Consider the following 27,610-nt stretch of genomic DNA (forward strand, 5'->3'; position numbering starts at 1 on the left):
CAAGCGTATTATAAGATGCTGTTCCTCCAATTTGCGTTTAGCTTCACTCTGACAATGGAGGAGATCTAGGACAGAAAGGTCAGCAACTGGGAGATCAGGTAGGTCCAGGCGGACTGAGCAAAGGTGTTCAGTGAAACGATCACCCAGTCTACGTTTGTGGTTGTTTTGAAACTGTGATAGTTTTCCTTCCCAGAAGGTCAGGCAGCCTTCCTTGTCCTGGTTTGAACCATGTTTTAGAAATATGTAGAAGATATTTAAGGAAAATATTCAACAAAACATTCCTATTGTAAAAGAGACAGAACATCAAAGCATTTATCCATTTAAGCACATCTTCCAGTTACTTATACATTATGGTTTTGTTATGAAACATTAAGTCGTGCTTTGTACTTCCTTCTCTTTCTTCCATTGAAGTATAAAAATGAATTCACAAGTAGAATTTCAAGAACATTGTGGTTCTTTGAGGATAAAGAACTGAACTTTAAACATATCAATCAAGGCTTCTCTCTGTTGGTTTGCTTCTGGACCTGACCAAGGTGGCCATTAATAGGTCCAGGCACCGGGCAGTCAGGCTGAGTCTGCCTGCTCCTTGTCCGGCCCTATGTCCGTGCCTGTGTGTCCCTTGAGAGGGAGTACATGGTGTTCACGGGGACTTTGGAGGTCTACCGCGAATGCTGGTCTCGAGAGCTTTGCGGATAGGGATGATAATGATGTTATTTGTTGAGTGACGTTTGCAAAATGCAGGGCAGTTTTGATCTTTGCAGTGCTTTGTAATTGTGAGTATGCAATAGACGCTGCTTGTAAAGGGAAAACAAATCTATCAAAGCTTTAAACAGATATGCTATGCAGCAAACTGTGCTGTTGTCAGCACCACCGATGAGAGGAATTTGTGGCATACAATAAACAGTTTTCGTAATCACCGGTGGAATATTTTTAATTCAAGGTTCATATATTGAGGTGTATAAAATCATGAAAGAAATAGGTTGGGTAGATACTCAGAGTCTCTTGCCCAGAGCAGGTGAATCGAGGACCAGAGAACATAGGCTTAAGGTGAAGAGGTAAAGATTTAATAGGAATCTGAGGGGTAACCTTTTCACACAAAGGGTGGTGGGTGTATGGAACAAGCTGCCAGAGGAGGTAGTTGAGGCTGGGACTATCCCAACGTTTAAGAAACAGTTAGACAGGTACATGGATAGAACAGGTTTGGAAGGATAAAGGCGAAACGTGGACAGGTGGGCAAATTGGGCTGAAGGGCCTATTTCCACGCTGTATCACTCTATGACTATGACTCGATGATATAAGATGCTAATTTGTTTCTTGAGATTTGAAACCATGTAAATCTGAGGCTAGTACTTAATATAACACCTTCTCCCCATTATATTAATGTTTTAATAAGCTGTCTCTCTTAAACTTTGAAAGGAGTGACAGACACTAGTTTCTGCTGGAGTATAACTGGAACACTTTTTAACATGGATCAGATTTGATTATTTTTATAATGTTAATGGAGAACTTAAGAATTTGCTTCTGAAATCAATGTCTGTCGTCTGGAACAGGACTTTCAAAGTAAAATAAAAGCGATATTTGTTACAGCAACAAAGAAGAATCAATAGCTGGAAAAAGACTCTGACTAATTGTGACCAGTCATTGATTTCTTAAAATATTGCCTCTTGTCAAGTCGGGAAAGTGGAAATGCTTTTGTGTCAGAAGGGATTGTATTTTATTTGGCAAATTAACTACTTGGATTGAGAAGAAAGATTAGTTCTCACTCTTTGATTTAGGACCTCTGTGTCTATTCTAGGCTACTTTCACTGATATGACAACGTGGATGCTGTGAGACCCGACACCCTGGCCTCCAAGATCTATTTCTGCAAAGACCTTTGTATTTTTTTACTTTTTTTAATTGTTTTTTTAAATCTTGCTGTGGGCTTTGATATTACAGGGAATAACTGAGTCCACATAATGTTCCATAACTTATTCAAATGGTAACATCTTCCCTCCTCTCGAAACAAAAGTACCTGTTGATGTTGCGTAATATATTTGAAACGCATTAGGTATTGGAAGTTTGAATTTTGCTTTTGGCATTAGAAATCCTTTTCACTCAAAGAATCAGAGAACTATGGAGTCATACAGCATGGACACAGGCCCTTCGGCCCAACTTGTCCATGCTGAGCAAGATACCCCATCGAAAATAATTCAATTGGCCCGCTTGGAGGCTCCATATCCCTCTAAAGGTTAGTTTAGTTTAGTTTAGCTAAGAGATACAGTGCAGACACAGGCCCTTCGGCCCACCAAGTCCGCACCGACCAGCGATCCCCACACATTAACGCTATCCTACACACACACCTGGGACAATTTAACATTTATACCAAGCCAATTAACCTACAAACCTGTATGTCTTTGGAGTGTGGGAAAAAAAAACGAAGATCTCGGAGAAAACCCACGTGGTCACGGGGAGAATGTACAAACTTCGTACAGACAGCACCTGTGGTCGGGATCGAACCCAGGTCTCCGGCGCTGCAAGGCAGCAACTCTACTGCTGCGCCACCGTGCCACCCTTAATTAATTCCGTTAGTTAATTTGCTTTTCTAGACTTTTGGTTGTCAAATTTACTTTTATGCTTTATTAGACTTTCGACCTCGCTGGGTAGATTTTGCGTGAAAGCATCATGGTGTTTCCAAAGGCGGCTCCTCCACATTGCTGTCATGCTTCACAGCACACAGGGCCTGGAAATTGAGATGTCACCTTTTTCAAAGGAAACGCCACCTTCCTGCTTTTCCAATTAACTTCTATTGTTGCAGTGTCTCCAGACTCCGAGACTCATGTGTTACTTTAGAGCTTGCTCGCCAGTTGTAAATGTGTTTTGCAGTATCTCGATGCACTAAAACGATGCCTCGGGCACAATCAATAGTAGGCAAGTCCGGTTTATAGGTGGTGGGGACGGGAGGTTTCATCTGCTTCACACTTTTCCCTGACAATGCACCAGCCTTTCAATGAGAACATGAAACTATGCCTCTGCTGCAGCCACAGTTCCTTTTATAATTGAAACCATAATTATTGCATGCAACATATCCAGCCTGTAAATGGATCACTTAGCTTTGCACTGCCCTTGTAATGAATGTGTTTAATAAAATTGAGACTCTCAATTCTCGCAGACTATCAAATATATTTACCAAACGATCTGAGTCTGTTTGGTTACTAAACGTTGCCACAGGCAAAGGCCATAATTTCAATTTCTTTAATATCAACTTTGCCACAAAGTTATATTGCGGGGGCGTAAATTATTGTAAGGCGTGCTGGGGAATTACATGCCATGCCCCTCTGAAAGATTGGGACTGCAGTCATGGAGAGAAATTAGATGACATAAATTTACAGTAGCTTCATGGCAGAAATTCAGCTTATTGCACTATATTTTTTTTAATTCACTCTCAGGATGATGTGGATGCCTTGAACAGCATTAATTGAACGTCCACAAATGCCCTCGATCGGTGGTGGTTGGTTGGCAGCCAGAACCACAGGGATCTGTAATTTTTGTCGTGCCTTGATTTTCTGGGTCAGCTAAGGTCAGCCTTGTTTGTTAATTCTCATCAATCCTCCCACACATAGTCTGATCGCATATTCACTCATTCGCATGGAAAGAAAGACAAGTCATGTCCTTCGAGCCCTGATACTGAAGTCACTTGTGGACCAGATCAAGACAACAGGTATCTTTCATTGAGGACAGGGTGAGACAATTAGGTTTTGGTGATAATCCAACTGCTTTCTGGTTATATCTTTTGCTTTAGACTTTAGACTGTAGAAATACAGCATGAAAACAGGCCCTTCAGCCCACAGAGTCCAGGCCGACCAGTGATCACCCCATACACGAGTATTATCCTACACACTAGGGGCAATTTACAATTTACATAAGCCAATTAACTACAAACCTGTACGTCTTTGGAATGTGGGAGGCAACCAGAGCACCTGGAGAAAACCCACACGGTCACAGGCAAACAACACCCGTAGTCAGAATCAAACCCGGGTCTCTGGTGCTGTAAAGCAGCAACTATACCCCTGTGCCACTGTGCAGCACTTTAGTATTAGCATATAGGGCCTGTCCCACTTTCACGACCTAATCCACGACCTTTTTTTACTCGTGGACATTTTTCATCAGGCTAGAAAAAAACGGCGCGACTTACTTGATGCCACGAGTAGCTACGACTAGCATCATGACCTACCTACGTCCTACCTACGACCTCGAGACGACCATGCTGCGAGTATGAGTCAAGGGCAAACTTGGCAGAGGTCGTGAATTAGGTTGTGAAAGTGGGACAGGCCCTTATCTTTTACTCGCTCGATCTGTTTGAAACCTGAAATTAGACCAACTCCACACTGTGAGGTTTATTGTGAATGATGAGCCAAAGAGTTGAGGGAAGCTGGGATCAGGGTGAGGGCTGCAGGGCAGGGGAGTTGGGTTTAATTTAGTTTAGTTGACTTTAGAGATACAACATAGAAACAGGCCCTTCAGCCGGCCATCAATCACCCGTTCATAGTTCTATGCAATCCCGCTTTCGTATCCACTCCCTACACATGAGGGCAATTTACAGAAGGCCAATTAACCTACAAACCCACACATCTTTGGGATATGGGAGGAAAACGGAACACCCAAAGGAAAACCACGCGATTACAGGAAGAATGTGCAAACTCTCCACAGACAGCATCTGAGTTTGACCCATATCCCTCTAGAACATAGAGCATTTGCATTTATGTGTTTGTCTCTATGTATCTATGAACTTATATCTGCATATAAATGTCCGCATATGTTTACAATAGAGCCTGAGTTCTCAAAATCTTGGAACCCCTTGCCTTTGGACCAAGCCTTTGCCTTGTTAAGGCCAAGGGATAGTAGGTGTGCAACAGCCACCTATGAAAAACGAATCCACACACAAGCATCTTCCACTCTACAGAACTGGAATGGATTTAAGTCATTCTCTCTCTCAAGGGACTGCCGTCAAAGAGGGAGAAGAGGAAGAGAGGGTAGAGTGGATGTGGAAAGGACAAGTGAGAGTCTAGGAACAGAGGCCATAGCCTCACAATAAAAGGATGCATCTTTAGAAAGGAGATGAGGAGGAATTTCATTAGTCAGATGTCATGTAATAAGGTCATAAATAATAGGAGTAGAATTAGGCCATTCGGCCCATCAAGTTTACTCTGCCATTCAATCATGGCTGATCTATCTCTCCCTCCTAACCCCATTCTTCTGCCTTCTCCCCATAATCGCTGTCACCTGAGGGTGGTGAATCTGTGGAATTCATTACCACAGAAGGCTCTGGAGGACAATTGGGCATTTCTAAAGGCGAACATTTGGCAGGTTCGTGCTTAGTAAAGGTGTCTGGGGTTATGGGGAGAAGGCAGGAGAATGGGGTCGAGAGGGAAAGATAGATCAGCCCTGATTGAATGACAGAGAAACTTAATGGGCTGAATGGCCTCATTCTGCTCCTATAACTTGTGAACATGAAGAAGGAGAAGAAATGTAACCTGACTATGAAAGCACAAATTCTATAAAGACGCTTAGGTTGAATCAAAGTAAAAATATATTTTATCGTAGGATGACAAAGTAATTACATTTTATTTAACAATTGTAATAAATGATCTTCAAAGTTGTGATTGTAACTGAACCACAATATAAATAACACAATAGTGATCTTTGTGCCACTGTGCCTTTGTTTTGAATAACTGGTTTCATTGCCCCAAAGCTTTATGTACAGAGTGAATAGATACAGGGAAAGGCTCTCATTGAAGGCTGTTGATACGTGCTGATTGAATTAGTAAACACACTGGACAAAATGGGTCTTGATGTGTAAATTAGACAGAGTTTGTTAGAATTCCAGGCAATCTACTGAGCCCCCTGCATCTAGTTGTCACTGCCCACCACTGAAGACCAGATGGGCTCATCTCCGCGGGGGGGACGAGTACGCCTACGGGATGAGGTGGAGCAGCTGACAGTGTGGTGCGAAGAAAATAACCTGATCCTCACACCTCAAAGACGAAGGTGGTAAGATACATTCAAGAGCACGGACATGGTACCACTGACCTTCAGAGGGGACTGTGTAGAGATTAACTCTGCTTCTGGGATTTCTTCTGACGTGGAACTTACACACAGATAACTTTGCACAGTTAAACCTGAATACAAATATTTCCTTTTCTCTCATTCCATGTTGTCATAGCTTGGAAACAGGTCCTTCAGCCCAACTTGTCCCGCACCGACCAACTTGCCCCATCTATATTACTCCCACCTGCCTGCATTTGGCCCTTATCCCCCTAAACCTGTCTAAATGTTTCTTAAACGTTGCGATAATACCTGGCTCAACTATCTCCTTTGGCAGCTCGTTCCATACACCCACCACCCATTTATGTGAAAAAGTTACCCCTCAGGTTCCTATTAAATCTCCCCCCCCTCACCTTTAACCTTTGTCCTCTGCTTTTCGATTTGAAATGCTAAAGCTCATGTATATTTCAACCTAATGAGAATTCGACAAACATCAAGAGATATGACTACATATTAGAATATACAAAATTCCATAACTGAAAGATCTCTTGCAAGGCACATAAAGCATTTGGTTTAAACCTGAATTCTAAACAGTGGCAATCTCCTTTGGGCTCGTTCCATACACCCACCACCCATTTATATACCCTCAGGTTTAAACTCCCCCCTATCACACCTTTGGCTTTTCGATTTGAAATGCTAAAGATGCTAATAGCGAGAATATAAATGATAACTGAAAGATCTCTGCAAGGCATAAAGCTCTCTCCACATGTACTCTAAGGCTTTGAGTCCTAGGCATCTCTCCACATGTAAAGGCTTGAGTCCTAGTTGCACTCTGGTGGCTATTTTCCACCTATACTTAATAAAAAATTGGCCTGAGTTATTTATATCAATGGATAATTGGATCCAGGGGACACAAGGAAGTGCAGATACTCAAATCTTGTGTGGAACACAAAATGCTGGAGTAACTCAACGGGTTGGGCAGCATTTCTGGAGGACATGAATAGGTGATGATTTGGGTCGGGACCCTTTTTCAGATTCATGTTTCAAGTCGGGATTCTTCTTCCTGATCGAAAATATCGCCTCCCGTTCATTGTCCATTCTTTGCTGGCATTTAAATGTTTAAAGAAGGGTCCCGACACAAATCATTGCCTATCCATGTCCCCCAGAGATGCTGCCTGACCCACTTCTCAGACCCGCACTCAGGATATAGGACCCACATTACAAAAGGAGATAAAATTGGCATGTAAAAAACGCAATGCTAAGGTAGTCATGTGAGATTTCAACATGGTAGACTAGGAAAATCAGGTTGGTACTGGACCCCAAGAAAGGGGATTTCTTTAATCAGAGGTGCCTCCGAGATGGATTCTTAGAGCAGCTTGTAGTGCAGCCTACCAGGGAAAATGTGATTTTGGATTTAGTGTTATGTAATGAACCGGATTTGATAAGGGAACTCAAGGTAAATGAACTGTTAGGAGGTCGCGACCACAATATGATAAATTTTAATCTGCAATTTGAGAGGGAGAAGGTATTAGGGCCTGTCCCACTTACGCAACTTTTTCGGCGACTGCCGGCACCCGTCACAGGTCGCCGAAAATTTTCAACATGTTGAAAATTCAGCAGCGACCAGAAAGACGCTACGACTCTTTGGGTGACTAGGAGACAACTCACGACCAAATACGCGACACCCTGGCGACATGTCGCGGGGTGAAGCCTGTGTGGTCGTGAGTAGTCGCCCAAAGAGTCGTACCTTGTTTTCCGGAAGATGCAGGATCTTTTCATTCCCAAGAGGAAAAAAGATTCTAGGGGGAGAAAGAGGCGACCGTGGTTGACAAGGTAAGTGAAGGACAGAATAAAACTAAAAGAGAAAGTGTATAACATAGCAAAGAATAGTGTGAAGCCAGAGGTTTGGGAAGCTTTGAAAGAACAACAGAGGGAAACTAAATGCAATACGGGGAGAAAAGATGATATAAGAAGGTAAGCTAGCCAATAACATAAAAGAGAATAGCAAGAGTATCTTGAGTTATATAAAGAGCAAGAAAGAAGCAAGAGTGGACGTTGGACTGCTGGAGAATGATGCACAGAAGTGATAATGGGGAATAAAGAAATGGCAGAGGACTTGAATAACATTTTTTGCATCAGTCTTCACAGTGGAAGACACCAGCAACATGCCTGGAATTCAAGAGAGTCAGGGGGTGGAAGTTAGTGGAGTGGCTATTGCTGGGGAGAAGGTGTTTGGGAATCTGAAAGAGCTGAAGGCGGATAAGACAACTGGCCGGATGGACTGCACCCTAGGGTTCTGAAGGAGTTGGCTTTAGAGATTGTGGAGGCATTGATAGTGATATTTCAAGAATCACTATAGTCAGGAGGGGCCCCAAATGATTGGAACATTTCCAATAGTGCCCCGCTGCACAAGAAAGGAGCAAGGCAGAATAGTGGGAACTATAGATAGACACAAAAAGCTGGAGTAACTCAGCGGGACAGGCAGCATCTCTGGAGAGAAGGTATGGGCGGTGTCAGGTCATGACCCTTCTGCAGACTGGTTACGGATAAGGGAAACGAGAGATATAGATGGTGAAGTGGAGAGATAGACAATGAATGAAAGATATCAAAAAGTAACGACGACAAAGGAAACAGGCCATCGTTAGCTGTTTGTGGGGTGAAAACAAGAAGCTGGTGCAACTTGGGTGGGGAGAGATAGAGAGAGAGAGGGAGAGAGAGGGAATGCCGGGGCTACCTGACGTGAGAAAAATCAATATTCATACCACTGGGCTGTAAGCTGCCCAAGCGAAATATGAAATGCTGATCCTTCAATTTGCATTTAGCCTCACTGACAATGGAGGAGACCTAGGACTGAAAAGTCTGTGTAGGAATGGGAAGCAGAATTGAAGTGTCCGGCAACCGGGAGATCTGGTAGGTTTACGCAAGCTGAGCCAAGGTGTTCCGTGAAACGATCGCCCAGTCTGCGTTTGATCTCGCCGATGTATAAGATTCCACATCTTGAGCAACGGATACAGTAGATGAGGTTGGAGGAGGTGCAAGTGAACCTCTGCCTTACCTGAAAGGACTGTCGGGGTTCCTGGACAGAGTTGAGGGAGGAGGTTTAGCGACAGGTTTTGCATCTTCTGCGGTTGCACGGGAAAGTACCTGCATTTGTTACAAAAAGCTCCACATTGGGTCTTCTTCTGATGAGAAAAGCAGTATTGGTAATACTGTCCTGACATTGTAAATTTTCTACGATTTAATAATTAATTTTGTTAATTTGAATTCTGGACAATCTACCAGCATCTTAGGAAGACATGCCGATACAGATTTTTAAAATTGTGCTGCATAATGTTTAGAGTCATAGAGTTGTATGGCACGAAAACAGGCCCTTTGGCCCAACTTGCCCATGTTTGGCCCAAATCCCTCTGAACATTTCCTATCCTCATACTTGTCCAAATGTCTTTTAAATGTTACATTTTTAAATGTCTCTGGCTCAACCAAGTCCTCCTGCAGCTCATTCCATATTCCCACCACCAAATTATTAAAAAGATCTTTGTCTTTTTAGTTGATAATGTTTTGTGGGATTTAAGGCAATACTTTAGCTTGCAATTATTGAACATGCTTGGTTTTGACAGCTGACACACCCATGATGTAGCTTTGCAGTCTATTAAAGGCTTTGGGAGGGATTTTGTGGGTGGTAGTTGCTTTGACACAACCTCTTCACTTCATTGCATCCTTCAAAACCCTACTGCTGGGCTCTGGACTTATCTGTACCACCAATATCTTCTTTTTTTTGGATCCAGAGAGCTCAGTCAATAGATTCCATCCAGAAAACCTGAGCCTCATATTGTTATGTTAGTAAACAAAAGTAGTTGTGTTAGGCTTGGGGACCAGCAATAGAATTTTAACACTAAAATACATTACTTCTGAGGATTTATTCTGTTCATTTCACAGTTTTATTTTACAATTGATGTGGGGGCTTTTGGATGGTTAATGAGTGAGCGAGCTTCAAATTGCATTTTCTTTGCTTCTAATTCCACACTGCGGACGTTCACTGAATAATTTAATTATCTCGGGAAGGCTAAACAAAAGGAAAAATTTGTAATTAAAACTAATAAAAATCAGTAAGCATGTTATTGGCATGACAGTTTACCAGGTTATTATCTGTATTTATCATAAGACGGATAAGCACATGGGAGAATTGAGAGTATCAACACTTCTGAAATATATCATTAAAGAATTGTATTATGGAATTCAGAAACACATTTGGTTCAATAGATATTTGGATCAATGATAATTTTGATTCCTTATGTTGCTTCTGGAATATTCATGTCGAAACATGGTTTGACAATGAGTTCTTTGCAGCATTTAAACAATGTTTATTATTTACATATATATTGCAGGATAGCAAAAGCCAATTCTGGTCAAGTCAATATTAATGCTTCAACACACCTTTCCTCATCTTTCTAACATCAATATAATTTTCTATTATTTTCTCACATGTGATTATATAGTTCACACTATCAACAGCTCTCTTATCTGCCTCAATTAGTCAATGTTTCTATATAACACTAATTCCCACTCTCTACCTACTCTGCGATTAAAGTTAGTTTCATTTTTGGTTTGTAAGTTCATAACTGATAGGCCATTCGGCCCATCAAGTCTACTTGGCCATTCAATCATGGCTGATCTATCTCTCCCTCCTAAACCCATTTTAATGCCTTCTCCCCACAACCCCTGACACCCATACTAAACAAGAATCTCTCTATGTCTGCCTTAAAAATATCCATTGACTTGGCCTCCACAGCATTGTGTGGCAAAGAATTCCACAGATTCATCATCCTCTGACTAAAGAAATGACTTCTCATCTCCTTCCTAAAGGAATGTCCTTTAATTTTGAGGCTATGATCTTTAGTCGTCGACTCTCCCACTAGTGGAAACATCCTCTCCTCATCCACACTATCCAAGCCTTTTCCTATTCAGTATGAGGCCCCCCCTCATACTTCTGAACTCCAGCAAGTACAGGCCCAGTGCCATCAAACGCTCATCATATGTTCACCCACACATTCCTGGTCTCATTAGTGTAAACCTCCTCTGGACCCTCTCCAAGGCCAGCATGTCCTTCCTCAGATATGGTGACCAAAATAGCTCACAATACGCCAAATGCGGCCTGACCAGCGCCTTATAGCGCCTCAACATTACATCCCTGTTTCGGTATTCTAGCCTCTTGAAATAAATGCTAGCATTGCGTTTGCTTTCTTTACTACCGATTCGACTTGCAGATTAACCTTTTGGGAATCCTGCACCAGCGCTCCCAAGTCCCTTTGCATCTCCGATTTCTGGATTCTCTCCCCATTTACAAAATAGTCTATGCCTTTATTCCTACTGCCAAAATGCTTGACTCCACACACTACATTATATGCCACTTGCCACTTCTTTGCACACTCTCTCAACCTGTCCAAGACCTTCTGCAGAGTCCCTGCTTTATCTGCACTAGCTGCCCCTCCACCTATTTTTGTATCATCTGCAAACTTTGCCACAAAGCCTTCAATCCCCTCATCCAAAACATTAATATACAACGTGAAGAGCACCAAGCCCTGCGGAACTCTGCTAGTCACTGGCAGCCAACCAGAGAAAAAACACTTCATTGCCAACCTGCTATCCATGCTAGTATCTGCCATTTGATACCACGGGCTTTCATCTTCCTTAGCAGCCTCACATGTGGACCTTATCAAAGGCTTTCTGAAAATCTACTCTCCTTTGTCTCTCCGACTATTTACTTCTTCAAAGAATTCTAGCAGATTCATCAGCCAAGATTTCCCCTTCACAAAACCATGCTGACTTTGGTCTTTTTTTTATCATGAATAAGTACTCTGTAACCTCATCCTTTATAATAGACCCAGCCTTCTGTGTTTCCACAGCCTTTCAATGTTATCTTCATCTACCTTGATGGAGACAAATGGAGTTTGCATTTTGAACTCCCATTATTTTATAAATAAAGCTTAAAGTGATTATATAGAATAGAGAGGTCTGGATATAATAGAATTGCACTTTAAGTTACGGCACAACTGAATCTCAATTATGAATATGTTGTAATTACCCAGTCCAATTTGTCTTTCTTTTAAATATCATTTCAAGATTATTTATTGGAGCGATCTGTTCACCAAATACTGTGCTGTGTTCTTTGATGTGCGCAAGCATCATACAACGATATAATCTAATGAGTTTCAAACTTAAGAATTCTAACTCTGATTGAAACGATGACTTCAAACAACATTAACAAAAGGGCATTGACGTCTTACAATTGTAACATAATTAATGACAAGAGCCACTAATCTTCATACAAATTGCATTTAGTTAATAGGTTATTAGCATTTTTTTGTCACAAGGTATTGTCTATTGATGTGTCCTGGGTCTATATTGTTGATGTTGCAGTTCCACCTGTTTTTTCCAGGTACTTGCAAGTGGAGGAGGTGAGGAAACAGATACAGTTACAAGGCATTGAAAGTGTCATGCGCATTATAATAATGATCAGTTATTGCACAGCAATATGAAGACAGGTGGAGCGACGGGTGGTGTGGATAAAGCAGTGACTCTGCAGAAGGACGTAGCTTGATTAGGAAGGATGTTAAGGGTTATGGGGAGAAGGCTGGAGAATGGGGCTGAGAGTGAAAGATCAGCCACTGTTGAATGGCGGAGTAGACTCAATGGGCCGAATGACCTAATTCTGCTCCTATGAGCTATGAACGAACTTGTGAGTACTTGAAAATAGGCCTTTCCATTGAGACTTGATGAGCAAAGTCATCTATTAATATGTCAACACAAGAGACTGCAAATACTGGAATCTTGATTACTAAAATAGTGCTGGAGGAACTCAGTAGGCAGGACATCGAAAGGTAAATGAACAGATAATGTTTTGGGTTGGATCTTTCTACTGACTGAAAAAGGGTCTCGACATGAAATGTCATCCGCCCATTTCCCTCCACAGATGCTGCCTGGCTTGCTGAGTTCTTTAGTTTTTGTTTTTTGATCTATGAATATGCCATATTTGATCTATGAATAGGCATAGCAGCAAATGAGGAATGCTCCAAACTTCTACTATTTTCTTCAGTTTAGTTTAGTTTAGTTCAGTGTAGTTTAGTGTAGATACAGCGTGGAAACAGGCCCTTTAGCCCACTGAGACCACACTTTCTACCGATTCCCGCACACTAACACAAACCGAGGACAATTTATAATTTTAGCGAAGCCAATTCACCTACAAAACCTGTACGTGTTTGGAGTGTGTGTGGAAACCGGAGCACCCAGAGAAAACCCACGCCGGTCATGGGGAGAACGCAAACCTCCGTACAAACTGCACCCGTAGTCAGGATCGAACCAGGGTCTCTGGCATTGTAAGGAAGCAACTCTACCGCTGTGCCACCGCTGTGCCACCGCTGTGCCACCATGCTGCCCCCAAGGGTGAACATGGCTTGGACTTTCTTGACACCATGGACATATCGCCCATATTGACAACTTAATCTGTAAATAGCTCGTTCCAAGCTCCCCCCCAGTATAGTTTCAGTCAATAAAATACTGAGTCAAGCACTTGCACAACTAAACTTGATTTTGGATAACACAACACAGATTCCCCTATACAATACCTAACCACCGCGGGTTTGATCCTTGTATCTGCTTGGCCAAGCCCTACTAGCCTCGTTCAAGCAGAGACACTCCAAAAGGTCACGCAGACCCAAGCGTTCTTCCAGAAGATTGACATCGGACCTCATGGGTGCTACTTTTTATAGGTCCCTGAACCTTGAGGGGCCGAATCACATGGGGGTGGTCTCTATACAGTCCAATAACAAATATTTATTAACACAGTACATGATAGACCAGGGGTGGGGAACCTTTTCATGTTGGAATGCCGTATTAAGTTAGCTGTAATCTAATAAGGCCGCATCCAAGAAACCTCAATTAGATATACTTGAAAATGTACATTTTGTAAAAATCTAACTACTACATACTAACTTAAAGAAAATGAAAACATTTTGTAACTTCTAAAGGTTTTTTTCTTTTAAAAGAAAATAAAGAATTTCGAAAAAGATACGAAAAATAAAAAAGAAAAACCCCTGAACTAACGAAGAAATTACTTCTAAAGTTAACTAACCTTTTAATGACTTTGTTGTGACTGCTTTTTGTGGGAAAGCATTTCAATATTTTGGTTACAACATGGAGCTATGCAGTTTAGGCTGATCTTCTAGATGGGTATCTGCCATTTGTGACCTTAAGGGCGTCTTGATTTGGGTTAGGTAGGAGAATGTAGATTCGCCGCAATAAGTGGTTGAAAAGTAAGAAAGCAATTTTCATGCGTGTTGCCAAAGTCGTGGGTATTCTGTTGCATTTTTCCTAGATCTTTCTTTGTGTCAAATAAGGATTTTAAAATGTAATCTTCCGAGAGCTGAATCAATTCCATCTGTAGTTCTTTAGGAGCCTTGGAGACATCAACTAGGTGAGGTTGAAATGCTAATTTGAGTGTGATGTCATGATTCTCAAAGTCAGTGAAGCTTTCAGTATTCTTTAATTAATAAGTCTATAACAGCTGTATATTCTTCAAATGATTCACACAAATCCTCCATCAATGACCTTTGCTAACTGTGGAAAATGTTCATCTGAAATTTCATTTTGAAGAAGAAGAGTTTTGAAAAAAGATAGCTTTTTTTCAAAATGTTTGGATTTTTTGCATATATCGTATGTAGACATAATTTTACCTTGCAAAGAACCAGTCAAGTCATTTTGCTTTGACATGATATCACACAGAAATGCAGGACCTCTATAGAAATCATCTTTCAATAATTCACATTGCTGATTCTCTTCTTCATGAAATTTAACTATCGTTTCTCGCAAAGATAAAAATTTTGCTAACACCTGACCCTGCGACAGCCAATGCACTTTACAATGATACAGCAAATGCACACTGAATGCCTCATCGTCCAACTAGCATATTATGAAACTGACGATGCCGTGTTGCATTTGCACGAATATATTTAACAATACTTATAACTTGTTGCAAAGTGTCACTTAAAATAGTAGATTTTGCTGATGTAAGATACAATGAAAAGAAATGAGAGCATCTGGATCTGATAATACTTTTTTTTATCTGTGCAATAAACCCTTCACGTTTTCCTGTCATGGAAGGTGCACCGTCTGTACGTACACTCACTAGTCGGGGAGGATTATTTTGTTGAATCTTCTTTTACTCTTTGGTATTTTAAATACGTTCATTTTAAGATTAAAATAAAAATAATAAAAGATGAACAAAAACATATTAATAAAAATAAAAGGATTTGTTCTACAAAATTTGGATTCATTCAAAAGGCCGCACTTAATGGCCTAGGTTCCCCACCCTGTGATAGACAGTTCCCTAACCCAATAACACAGTAACTAATACAATGTATCTGATGAAGTTTCTAGATGGAAGTTAACAGAGGTGAATTATGCAACATGTGCCTGGGGATTCAGACAACCCAGCCAAAGCTCAACATCTTAACCAATCAACAACTGTCCAAATAAAGCTATACAACATTATGTACACTATGTATATCTGGTTTGCAGTGACCCAATCAGTTCCATGCAATTTACACCTTATTGTAAGAATCTGCAGATGTCCCATTCTTTCCCTGCAGCTCTTAGCTAGGCCAAAGCCAACTTGGCACCATTCAACAGCTTGTCCCATTCTGCAAAAGGCACATTTAACTTGATCAAAATGGCCTAGCAGCACAAAAGCCTTTACTCAATTTTAATGTCTTGGCTGCTCCAATTTGGCCAGGATGAACAAATCCACTGGTTGCTTTCGCCACTTTTTGCTGCACTCGCCTGTACTTGTTTACTTCAACTACAGCACCTCTGCATGTAGATGTGTTTCCAAGCTTCACTCCGAAAAAAATCTAGCTCTACAAATTTACACTGAATCTAAGACTTCATAACCAGAAGATATTTTCCATCCACCATATTAGGTTCCCCTATCATCTCGAAAACCTCAATCATGTCATTCCTTGCCTCTAAATTCTAGGAAATATATTTCATAATTGATCCTGATAATTTATCCCTCTGAGCTCTGTTATTAAGGCACAGGGAACAGCAGATGCTGGTTTACCAAACAAAAATACTGTGCTGGAGTAACTCAGCGGGTCAGGCAGCATCTCTGGAGGACATGAGTAGGCTGGAATGGGATCCTTCTGCAGGGTTACGAATGGAAACATTGCCTATCCAAGCCTTCCAGAGATACTGCCTGGATTGACGACATTTTGGGTCGGGACCTTTTTGACCCGAAACATCGCTTGTCGTCCATTCCATATTAGCACTTAAATGTTTGAAGAAGGGTTCCGACATGAAATGTCACCTATCCATGTCCTCTGCAGATGCTGCCTACTCTGTTGTTTTGTTTAATTTGGTTTAGTTTAGTTTTGAGATATAGAGTGGAAACAGGCCCGTCGGCCCACCAAGTCCGCGCCGACCAGCGATCACACCCGCACACCAGCTATCCTACACCCTTGGGACAATTTACAGAGGCCAATTAACTTACAGCCTGTACATCCTTGGGATGTGGGAGGAAACCAGAGCTCCCGGAGAAAACCCACGCAGGTCACGGGAAGAACTAGGAAACTCCGTACAGACAGTACCCGTAGTTAGGAACGAAACTGGGTCTCTGGTGCTGTAAGGCAGCAACTCTACTGCTGCACCACCATGCCGCCGTTCTGTGGACCGTCCCGAGTTCTGCTTTTATTTGGGTAAAGACCTGCTTTGACTCTGTGAAGATATGGTGGCCAGAGCTCCTGATGTTGTGTAAAGAGGGCTTTGACTATCATAACTTTGATCTATTTGTATTACGTATGTAAAGGTTAGTAGTTCTCTCTGATTACTTTTCAAGCTTGCCGGCATCATTTTAATGTGGAGCATGCTCCTACCACTACATTGTGTATTTGCCACAGCTAATTGTGAATGAATTTCCAGGCAAAAAAATATGCAGCAGTGCAGTCTTATTATAATCATCTCACTTCTGGTCAGAATAGGAAGACAATTTCTAAATGAATCAGTTTTCGTGTAACAATACTTGCCCTTGTCACTGAAGAAAAATGCAAAATAGTAGGAAGAGTTGCCCCGGGGTTTAAATGCTCTTAAATGTGCGATGTCATATTGAGCAAAAAACCAGTAGAGATACTAAAACAGCGTTTCAGAGCAAATATGTGTAAGAAGGAACTGCAAATGGTGCTTTATACCGAAGATAGGTGCAAAAAGCTGGAGTAGCTCAGCGGGTCAGTTCCTGGTGAAAAGGAACAGGTGACGATTCGGGTCGAGACCCTTCATCAGACTGAGAGTCAGGGAGGGGGACACTGGCGGTATGGGAAGATACAGAACAAAGCAGAGCCTGCATCGATGACTGAGGAAAGAATCCCACTCCACCAAGCACCAGCTACACCTTCGTAAATTAGTGAGAGGTGTATGAAAGAATTGCAGATGCTGGTTTAAATTGGAGTACATAAAATGCTGGAGTAACTCAGCAGGACAGGCAGCACCTCTAGAGAGAAGGAATGGGTGCCGTTTCGGGTCAAGACTGAAGTGATACTTCATGTCTCTACTATTTATTTCATTCCCCTTACATGTTTTTCCTCTACCTGCTAATTTTTTATAAGGTGTCCTTGAGACTCTTGAAAGGCGCCCATAAATAAAATTTATTATTATTATTATTATTATTATTATTATTATTATTATTATTATACTGAAGAAGGGTCTCGATCTGAAACGTCACTGATTGCTTCTCTCCAGAGACTGTCCCGCTGAGTTGCTCCAGCATTTTGTGTATAAATCGGGTGAGATGTTGGGTCTCTGGAAAGGCACATATGGAAGGAAGTTTGGCCTATGCTAAGACCTGACATAAAGAGAGTAAATTCCCCCAGGACTCCAGCCCTCTGCACCACCCACTGCCACACCTAGATTAAGCAGGTGAGGTGTAGGTGACTTCCAGGAGCTACACGGAAGAGAGAGAGGATGTGTACCTGTAATCCGGTCTGAAGAAGGGTCTTGACCCGAAACGTCACCCATTCCTCCTCTCCACAGATGCTGCCTGCCCCGCTGAGTTACTCCAGCATTTTGTGTCTTTATACTATAGGGAGGTTTGGCCCAGGTAAGACCAATATATGCTGCTCTTGGTCTCTGGCATGTATGAGGAAAACAACTGTTTTTTCCAACTCCACAAAATACTCATGATTTTACCCAAAATAACTCCGAAATACTGTGCCTTCTTTTGAGCTCATTGCTGCACCGACTTTAACATGGCTGACCAGGGCAACCAAAGTTAGGACACCAGATTTGAAATACGGTCGAATGGGACTTCAATGATGAAGTAAAATCATGCTTTGGCTTTGACAGCTGCCTGAAACGGGACAAATGCAAAAGGCTGCAGTGAGTTATTGAATATTCCCGGGAATGTTCCTGGGATGCGCTGCGGATCGAATGAAGAAGGACCCAGTGGGGCCAGCGCAAAGAAAGACCCGGTGGGCTGCTGCGAAGGAAGACTGGACGGGGTGCCTGGCTCGCTGCCTGGCTCGCTGCCGTGAAGAAGAACCCGGAAGCTGCCGAGCTCGGCCGGGAAGGCGGAGAGTCGAAGATGAGGGAGTCACTGGTGACAACGAATACGAGGAGCGGGCACGAATAACGGAGACCGGGAGTTTGCCTCCGGCACCTTCACAGTGCTCCAGATTTAGGGGCAGTTTCTTCCCAGCTGTTATCAGGCAACCGAATCATCCTACCACAACCAGAGAGCAGTGCTGAGCCATTATCCACCTCATTGGTGACTCTCGGACTATCCTTGATGTGACGTTAGAAGGATGAGAGGGGATTATTGAAACATATAAGATTATTAAGGGTTGGACACGCTAGAGGCAGGAAACATGTTGCCGATGTTGGGGGAGTCTAGAAACAGGGGCCACAGTTTAAGAATAAGGGGTAAGCCATTTAGAATGGTGATGAGGAGACACCTTTTCACACAGAGAGTTGTGAATCTGTGGAATTCTCTGCCTCAGAGGGTGGTGGAGGCCGGTTCTCTGGATAATTTCAAGAGAGAGGTAGATCGGGCTCTTAAAGACAACGGAGTCAGGGGATATGGGGAGAAGGCAGGAACGGGATGATCAGCCATGATCACATTGAATGGCGGTGCTGGCTCGAAGGTCCGAATGGCCTACTCCTGCACCTATTGTCTATTGGCTATTGACTTTCCTGGCTGAACCTTACACTAAATGTTATTCCCACATCATGTGTCTTGGCTCGATTGTAATCATGAATCATCATTTTGCTGACAAATCCGATTGTTCTTTCATCGTTCAGAGTTAGGCAATGGTACAAGCTTGATGCACAACATCCCTAACGACCTGTCTTGTCTTAATAAGCCGAACTATAATTTTCTGATGTCGAACCACTTGTAGTTCGTCTTACTGTCTTTGATTGTATTAGGATCTAAATATAACATTGCTACAGACAGGAAGTGTCATAGCTGGTGTCCGGGTGCCTTCGTAACAACCTGGAGCTCAATGTTCTTAAGACAGTGGAATTGATTGTAGACTTTAGGGGGCCACGATCGACTCCACAGTAAAAAAGGCCCAACAGAGGATGTACTTCCTGCGGCAGCTGAGAAAACACAATCTGCCACAGGCAATGATGGTCCAGTTTTAACTGCCATTCTAGTCTGTCCTCACCTTCTCCATCAAGCTCAGCCACCAAGCACGACATCCAGAGGCTGTAATGCATCGTTCGATCAGCCGAGAAGGTTGTTGGCTGCAACCTTCCTCCCATCGATGAACTGTACACTGCAAGGGCCAGGAAACGAGCGGGTAAGATCATGTCTGACCCCTCTCATCCTGGCTACAGCTCTTTGAAGCACTTCCCCCTGGACTGTCAAAGCTGCCACAGCCAGACATAAAAACAACCAAAAGTCTGTAGCCTCCTTTTGCTCTGATATTTTATTTCATTCTTCATCTGTTTAAATTATAATGTTTTATTCTTAATTGTTTACTGTATATCGTGTTGTTACTTGCCAGCTTAGCACCAAGGCAAATTCCTTAGATGTATACATACTTGGTTAATAACATTTATTCAATTCAATATTCAACATTGCTTGACACAGAATTACGATCTAATTTTATCAATGGCAGCAGCATCTTAATTTAATGGGCTGATGAATGCCTGAGGCATTCGTTTTAAAATTCCTTCTGAAGAACGGGATCAAATATCAATCTTACATTAGCCCCTGGTGGGTTGTCACTTTGACCCATGGCCATTTACTACCCGATTCTGACAGCTCGCAGAGCTGGTGCCGAGAATGCAGCTGTGACACAAAGCACGCAGATCGGAGGAGTCAATTTGTAAATTATCAAAGGATATCCAGACCTTTGCACCCTTTCCATTGTCAGCGTAGACACATCACTACACAGCCCCAGCTGACCCTTGGACTGTAATAGCTAACGTTTGCACCCGCAGGACTGCAGGCCTGCAATCCCAGTGCGTGCGGTAGATGGCTGCAGAGGTCAATGCATCAAGCGGAGTTTTAGGATGATTAAAGGAGCCGTGACCGGTCCTGGTCATTCAGTAGCGCTCGTGTTGAATGCATCATGTCACATTGACTGAGCAACAAATCTGACATACCGTGGCCTCTATGCCCGTGCAGACATGTTTTGACACAGTGTATTTGAGTGCTAATAATGACATTATAGGATGTTGGAAAAGGATCTAATTCAGCATACACACACAGCCACACTGTCATCTCTTATTTTCCACACAACTGACATCAGATACTTGGGGCAGAATTTGCTTTCAGATTAAATTTCGGAGACACAAATCTTTGTGCTGTAATGCGATAAGACCAGTGCAAATACTTTTGTTCCTTCGATCATCTTTCAATCAACCGAGAGAGCGTTCACAAACTACATTGGGCAGATTTATTTTCAATGATTGAACATGAATCTTGCACAATGTAAAGAATTGTACAAACTAACTATCTAGTTCAAACAATTAATCTTCATCATAGATCCATCGGGGACATGAATCACTCATGCCTGTGTCTCTAAGGTGAGTTCATTGTAGGATAAAAAGTACCACTTTCCAATCCTCTATTTTTTGTCTACTTTTTTATAATTATTTTAATTGCATTTGATTTATAGAATACCATTGCATTACATTTAACATTAATGAAGAAAACCATGCAAATTGTTTGAAAAAGGGCCTCGACCCAAAACGTCATCTATTCATGTTCTCCAGGGATGCTGCCTGACCTGCTGAGCAACTCCGGCACTTTGTGTCCTTTTGTGTAAACCGACATCTGCAGTTCTTTGTGTAGGAAGGAAATGCAGATGCTGGTTTATACCAAAGCTAGACTCGAAGTGGGGGGAGTAACTCAATAGGTCTGGCGGCAGCATCTCTGGCGAAAAGGAACAGGAGCCTATCTGCAGTTATTTGTTTCTCCACAGATGCTGCCACAACCAATGAGTTACTCCAGCACTTTGTGTTTTACTCAAGATTCCAGCATCTGCAGTTTCTTGTGACACCAGAATTAATTTGCTATTAGCCCCCTTTTTTTGCAGTCGTGAATAAGGGAATTTAGTTGTTTTTTTTTAATTTACTTGTTTTCTTCCGACAGGCATTCTGGACATGCCTCCTGGTTCTCGTGAATCTGCTCTCGTGTAGTCAAATTGAGTCAGTACGCCACATGTGCCCTCTATATTGTGCAATAACTATGGTGATTCGGAACAACATGGGGGGCCCACATCATTTAAAACTCATCACAACAATATACAGATAAGCCAAGTGTCAGAGTCTTTATCTCCATTAATTTAAGATTAGTTTTGTTGGCAAATGGCTTGTGGAGTGGCTCCCTGCCTAGGTAAGTGTCGAAAGGTGGAACAGAGAGAAAAGGTAATGGAAATAGTTGAGCATGATTTCAATGCACATCTTTGAACTGGGACATTAATTTAAAAATATGTTATGTATTTTCAAAGACAAGCTTGTTTTGGAGGTTATAATTTCTTGCTTCCAGACCCACTGGAGCTGTAATTTTAAGAACAAATAAAATCTAGTTGGTTCTTTCGAAGGCAAAATGCATTTATGATTCTGAGAGATTGCCTCGGGGTGTTATGAGAAACATGCACAATTCTATCTTATGACAACTATTATAAGAACAATTTGCATTGTGTAGCACCATTAACTTAATGAAATACCCCAGGGTTGTATTATCAGTCAAAATAATTTGATACCTGATCACTGAGAGTGATACGACAGATGATCAAATACTTAGTCATAGAGGCATCTTGTGATCTAGGATAGACACAAAACGCTGGAGTAACTCAACGGGCCAGGCAGCATCTCTGGAGAGAAGGAATGGGTGACATTTCGAGTTGAGACCCATCTTCAGAAACTGTCATCTCTCTCCTAGAGATGCTGCCTGTCCTGTTGAGTTACACCAGCACTTTGTGTTTATCTTTGGTGTAAACCAGCATCTGCAGTTCCTTCCCACACGTGTTTTGATCTAGCTTCTTAAATGAAAGATGGTTAGTAAGCAAGCAACCAATTAATTTGGGGAATGATTCCAGAGTTTAGAGCTAAGATCGGACATAGACACAGAATAGCTGGAGTAACTCAGTGGGACAGGCAGCATCTCTGGAGAGAAGGAATGGGTGACATTTTGGGTCATGGTCCTTCATCAGAAAACGTCACCCACTCCTTCGCTCCAGAGATACTGCCTGACCTGCTGTGTTTCTCCAATTTTTTGTGTCTATCTTCAGTTTAAACCATCATTTGCAGTTCCTCTCCAAACACATTTAGAGCTAAACCCATTGAAAGGGCAGTGACAAAACATGGAATATTAAAGTTAATGACAACACAAAAAGTCAGATGTAGTATATCTGGATTTGCAGGGTTCTCGTGATCATATCATGGATAGGTTGGGTGAGTGGGCAAATGCATGGCAGATGCAGTATAATGTGGATAAATGTGAGGTTATCCACTTTGGTGGCAAAAACAGGAAAGTAGACTATTATCTGAATGGTGGCCGATTAGGAAAAGGGGAGATGCAACGAGTCCTGGGTGTCATGGTACACCAGTCAATGGAGAATGTGGAGAGAATAAAAAAGGGAATTAAAGTAGCACTAACGTAAAAGGATGGTGGGATGATGGGCCTGATTCCATGCAGTTTCTCTCTATGGCTCTGTGACAGGTAGCAGAGATTTAGCTATGTGGAGAGGGCACAGAAAATTATAGGCTGACCAATTAGAATAGTTTAGAGATACAGCATGGAAACAGGCCCTTCGGCCCATTGAGCCCTCGTCGACCGTCAATCACACGTTTACACTTGCTCTATACTATCGCACTCTTTCATCCACTCCCTGGGGTCAAGGATAGAGCATTCACGTCGCGGCTCTGTTTCAACCAATCTTTCCACCAACACGCCCAAGAAACATCAGAAGCGTAAAACAGACACCATTGTATTCAGATGTCGAGAAGTGTGTTCAGCTCTGGCTGAACAGCTTTTAATCATGTGTTTGTACTCGATAAGAAGAAGATCCACTCCCGACACATTAGGGGTAATTTTTACAGAGGGCCAATTAGCCTACAAAGCCGTACGTCTTTGGGACGTGGGAGGAAACCAGAGCACCCAGAGAAAGCCCATGATCTCACAGGGAGAAGGTACAAACTTTTCACAGACAGCACCCATAGTCAGGATCGAACCTGGGTCTCTGGCGTTGTAAAGGGCATGTCCCACGAGCATGCACCTGCATGCGGCAAGCGCGACCAAACCGGAAGCGGGGGCCGTGCGGAGGTCGAGTGGGTGACGTGAAGTTCGAGCGAAGTCCGCGGGAAGTTCTCGCGTGACGTACGACGTCAAGACGCTGCGTACGACCGTTGCCGCGCAGAATTTTTGAACGGTCAGTTTTTCGGAGCCCCGCGCGATGTCGGGACCAGCTCCGCACAACTCCATACGGCTCCGGCGACCAAAGTGGGACCGGCCCCACAAGGCCGTACGGCTCAAGCGACCACGTTAGGTCGCGCTTGCCGCTTGGAGTCGCACGCTCGTGGGACAGGCCCTTAATGCAGCAGCTCTACCGCTGCACCTCTGTGCTTCTCCCACGCACTGGAAACGAGGAATGGATGAGGGTTTCATCACAAGCAGAGATGAAAGAAGAGGATTACGTTAAGGAGCTGGTGTGTAAATAAAAACACAGGTCTGAGCCAAACAAATTTCTGCCTCAGACTTCAGACAATTTTCGGGATGGGAATGGTAGCTGATTTGTGGTGCGGGGAAGTGGGAGCAGCGGGGTCAAATCACTACCATTAGACTCCCCACTTTTCGTCGTTACATCTCAGAGGAGAAGTCAAATGCACAGATCTGTGGAGCAAAGAGCTCAGATGGCTGTAAACTTTAACAACTACTGCAGGGTGAACATAGAATCTGGTGCTGACCTGAATCTGACGAGATGAAATTCTCCTTGCAATCATTTCTTCCTGGCTTCGGATGGTGTGGTGGGTTAAACTAATGGTATTTTTCTGCCTCTGGGTTCTTGGTTTTAATCTAGCCATGGCTGATTGAATTAAAGTCCCTTCTCTGGACTGTATCGATTCAACTCTGTGGGAGGTTGATTTCACAGCACAAAGCTGCCTACAATTCAATACTAACTGGCAGTTTAATTCAGATGGGGTACTAGAATGGATGCAGTGTGGCTTGGAAATGTACAAGTGGACCTGGAAGAGTTACTATTCCTTTGTCTTAAGGCACAGTAATCTCCTATATTTCTTTAGATTTGTTTTCACAAACGACCTCCTACCCCCACTTCCCTTCTTGCTTCTGGTTGCTATGCGGCATGCCACAGTAGATCGCTGAGGCACATTTGTAAGGCCCATTTGCAGGAGCTATATTCTCTGTAAAACCAGCTGAATGTGCATGCAACTGAGCCGATGCAGAGAAAGGAAAGTTTTGGTCTTCCCCCATCCAAAAAAGAGACTAAAAATGTTTAGGAAGGAACTGCAGATTCTGGTTTATGCCGAAAATAGACACAAAATGCTGGAGTAACTCAGCGGGACAGGCAGCATCTCTGAGTCTAGAGAAGGGTCTTGAACTGAAACGTCACCTTTTCCCATTCTCCAGAGATGCTGCCTGACCCACTGAGTTACTCGAGCATTTTGTGTCCATCTTCAATCTAAATGTTTACTTTACTTTAGTCCATTGCCACGTGTACCGAGGTACAGTGAAGATCTTTTTGTTTTTTGTTGCATGCTAACCAGTCAGCGGGTAGACGTTACACTGTAAATGGCTCGATTGTAATCATGTATTGTGTTTTCGCTGACTGGACAAAAGCTGTTCACTGTAAACTGTTCACTGTGACAAACTGAACTAGACAAAAGATAGACACAAAAAGCTGGAGTAAACTCAGAGGGACAGGCAATATCTCTGGAGAGAAGGAACGGGTAACTTTTCGGGTCAAGACCCTTCTTCGGAAACGCCACCCATTCCTTCTCTCCAGAGATGCTGCCTGTCCCACTGAGTTACTCCAGAATTTTGTGTCTTTCCATGGAGATCTCCAAGTGGATACGATGGGGCTGGATTTTCAGATGGTTTCTTTCGCATCTACAGTGGAGGATATGTGGGAGCCCAAGAGAGATACCTCCATAGACAATCAAATGATCTACAGAAAGTAGTAAACACTGCCCAGTCCATCATCGGCTCTGACCTTCCTTCCATCGAGGGGATTTATCGCAGTCACTGCCTCAAAAAGGCTGGCAGTATCATCAAAGACCCACACCATCCTGGCCACACACTCATCTCCCTGCTACCTTCAGGTAGAAGGTACAGGAGCCTGAAGACTGCAACAACCAGGTTCAGGAATAGCTACTTCCCCACAGCCATCAGGCTATTAAACCTGGCTCGGACAAAACTCTGATTATTAATAACCCATTATCTGTTATTTGCACTTTATCAGTTTATTTATTCATGTGTGTATATATTTATATTATGGTATATGGACACACTTATCTGTTTTGTAGTAAATGCCTACTATGTTCTGTGTGCTGAAGCAAAGCAAGAATTTCATTGTCCTATACAGGGACACATGACAATAAACTCACTTGAACTTGAGTAAAGACAGATTAAGACACTCAGGCACAAAGTATAACTATTTTCCAATAAGTGTTATTCAGTTAATGAAAAGATACATATTGAACTGGAGTTTTGCTGATGTTGCTTCAGTTTGCGGATGACAATGTACTTTCTGATTCTATTTTGGATTAGTTTTAGTTTAGTTTAGAGATACAAATGGAAACTGGCCCTTTCGCACACGATGTCCACGCTGACCATAGACCACGGTTAGTCTATGTTATCCCAATTTCTCATCCACTCCCTGCACACTAGTGGGGGGGAGCACTTTATAGAGACCAATTAACCTACAAACCCGCACGACTTTGGGATGTGGGAGGAAACCGGAGCACCCGGAGAAAACCCTCGCGGTCACAAAGAGAACGTGCAAACTCCAAACACACAGCACTCAAGGTCAGGATCAAACCCGGGGTTCAGGCACTGTGAGGCTGCAGCTCCGATTACTTTTCAGATGTAGAGCTGTTGAATTACATTTACAGAACGTCTTATGCTGTGCGCCATTCATATTTAGATTCAGAAAATTTGCAGACTTATGCTTTGTAAAGTCACTTTGCAGAAATAGTATATAATTTGTGTATTACCTGGGGACTGGTACTATAGCTGTGCTATGTATAAAGAGCCTCGTTTTTCAAAAGCTGAATTCTTTTGATTTTCCTTGTTTTTAGTTGATGTAGTGAGAAGGAATAATATAAATCATATCTCATTGGTAGAGAGTCAGATGCTGATTTGTTTTCTGTTTCATTATAAGTTCACTCCTGGGGATGTTTGGGAGCGTGATGTTTTCTAAAGGAGATCACTACTGATGTTCATGTGCAAGAAAGTCTCTGGCTTCTGCAAAAGCTTTGAACACAGGACTCGTATGCTGGTGGCTAGGACACCATTCTGTGCAGAGTTTAACAAATTTAAAGTTCACCAGTAAGGTGGCGTAACGGTAGATCTACTGCCGTACCGCGCCAGAGATCCAGGTTCAATCCTGACTACGGGTGCTTATCTGTACGGAGTTAGTACGTTCTCCCCGTGACCTACGAGGGTTTTCTCCGCAATCTTCGGTTTCCTCCCACACTCCAAAAACGTGCAGGTTTGGAGGTAAATGTATTTGGTATCAATGTACAATTGTCCCCAGTGTGTGTAAGATAGTGTTAGTGCGCGGGGATCGCTAGCTGGTGTGGACCCGGTGGGCCAAAGGGCCTGTTTCCACACTGTATCTCTAAACTAAACAAACCTAAGCTAATGAATTCTAGGGAGCATCAAATTCCTACAGGAATGCAGAAACAAGAAAGTCAACAATCAAGTATATTTAATTGTCATGTGCTATGGGAGCGGAACAATGAAATTCCTACTTGCTGTTGCTTTTACAGGCTCATTAGCGCAAAAACACAACCACTAAACTATAATACAATATGGGCAGCACAGTAGCACAGCAGTAGAGTTGCTGCCTT

Source organism: Leucoraja erinacea, chromosome 10, assembly GCF_028641065.1.
Source record: "Leucoraja erinacea ecotype New England chromosome 10, Leri_hhj_1, whole genome shotgun sequence".
Lineage (NCBI taxonomy): Eukaryota > Metazoa > Chordata > Chondrichthyes > Rajiformes > Rajidae > Leucoraja > Leucoraja erinaceus.